The 2,057-nt window shown below is 35.5% G+C and overlaps 1 protein-coding gene across 1 annotated transcript in view; it reads right to left on the bottom strand.

Annotated features, from left to right (window-relative positions):
* LOC114907338 (zinc finger protein 850-like) overlaps nt 1–2,057 on the bottom strand; it is a 347,786-nt gene that overhangs the window by 147,902 nt on the left and 197,827 nt on the right.

The raw sequence follows: 2,057 nt of genomic DNA, 5'->3' as shown, positions 1-2,057 counted from the left end.
CCCCCATCTTTTCATCTGAGGAGCCGTGATGCTGGTTTGTTTTGAGCTTGCTTTTTCCCGCTTCACATTCTCTACACCCTTAGGCTCTTAGCTTTGCTCATTACCCTTAACTGTTTAGGAGCACAACTTACACCCTTTACTGTGAAAGTTTCTTTGCTCGAGCACAGAAAGCTTAGATGGTCATAAGCTGGAAACAAACGGGCCACCCAAATACATATGACTTGAGAGTTTTGCTAGAGTGGCATTTCTCTTTGTAGATGGAGTGCAAGCGATTGTTTAGAAAGGGATGGAAAAGAAGTGCACCTGGCTCCTCACTAATTAGTGGCATATTTAGTATACATAAACGATTCGATCACAATAACCTATTCTAGCTCCATGTATCCTCTGCTCAAGAAACAAGCCCGTGGCTGTTAAATAGCCTTTAACACTCCAGTATGGAAGGCTGATAAAGGACAGGCTCACTGTAAAATCTCAGAATAGTTGGTGAGGGTGGGATGTGATTAAAAGGCATTTCAACTAAATTATAAAAGAAACAAGGTCGCATTACAGAAATGTTCTCTACGGTGAAAAAATACAGGCAGCCCTCTAAACTAGGAGAACTAATTAAAATAAGATCCTTGGTAGAGTTTTTCCTAACAGATTAGGAAATCCAGACCTAATCTCAAAGGAGGCCTTAGTATCTTCCCACAGGTCTTAGAAGCTATAGGAAAAAACCCAAAGCCAAAGGTGAAAGCTTGACTAATGCAGAGACACAGACTAAAGGACAATTGCCCACATGTACAAAAAATGAGAAAACAATGACCAGATTTACATATTTTATAGCTGAAGTTAAAAATTCCCTTGCCTCACCAGTAAATCTTCATAATGTCAAGTGCTAAATACTCATCTAGCCAGTCTCCCAACTCAGGAATGTTTCCTCTTTGAAATACAATCAAGGAAGATAACACAATCTGTTCCGGAAAGAGGCCTAACTTCCCTTATCACAAGATTCCAAATTGCTAAGCCTACATAATGTTTGAATGGGTTGTACCCATTTAACTGTATAAAAGAGATTTCTCTCTTTGCTTTGCAATCCCTTTAGCAAATTGCCTGTGACGTGCTTCACGTTCTGGTATAATGCTTATGCAATAGTAAAACTTTTCTGTTCCTACTCCCTTTTTGGAGAGCTTTTCTGAATTGGGAGATTTTGCTTTTAATTATATTTCCCCAACATTTTCTGAGCGTCTATTACTATTTGTGGCTTTCCACTGATTTCTCGAATAATTTTGACAAAAGTCTCTCAGTTCTTTAAAAAAGAAAAAAAAAACCAACAGTCAAAAAAAATCCATAAGCATTCTGTGTATAGTTTAAATGCTATCTTATACCCAATATTTTAGTATTTGGCTGTAGAAATCTCTTATTACATTCATAGCCTGATTTCTTTTTGATATTACTTTTTCTAAATCCAGACCCCCAAATTTTGAATAATGAAGCCATTAAGGTATTATCTATTTATATCTAAGTTATTTTTGTAGTTGTGACCACTAGACCACAGGTAAGGTTTGTTCTCTCATTTATATTTGTAATGAAGCATATACAGTTTTGAGAATTGTTCTCTATATATTGTGCAATATTTGAAAAAAGAGGAAACTATACATCCCTAAGTTAACCAGATAAAATGTTATTGATATAAATGTTTAACGGTTATACTTTTTAAGTTGGGTAGACCATAATTATATGCATATAAAAGACACAAAAAACTGCCAACAGATTTTGTTCCTAGGTATAAATACCTTCTCATTTGGTGACAATAATAGCAAATACTTTATGGCATATATCAAAGGGCACTCGGAGGTATGTCAATGTCCTCGCTATTCATAATACATATCTAAATTGGGGATTCTATCCTACTCCATACTGATAACGTTGATTAATATAATACATTGACCAGACGTTTTCTCTTTTATCATCAACAGATAGTTGCTGGTTTTCCATACAGTTATCTCTAAAGGCCCTTGCTACAAAACAGATCTGAAATTGAGTTTTCCAGAAGAAACATCAAAAGAACTTTAATAAAT

The sequence above is a fragment of the Monodon monoceros genome, unplaced genomic scaffold (genome assembly GCF_005190385.1).
Source record: "Monodon monoceros isolate NGI ecotype Baffin Bay Population unplaced genomic scaffold, NGI_Narwhal_1 Super_Scaffold_3, whole genome shotgun sequence".
NCBI lineage: Eukaryota > Metazoa > Chordata > Mammalia > Artiodactyla > Monodontidae > Monodon > Monodon monoceros.
This window is presented reverse-complemented; position numbering and strand designations above follow the sequence as displayed.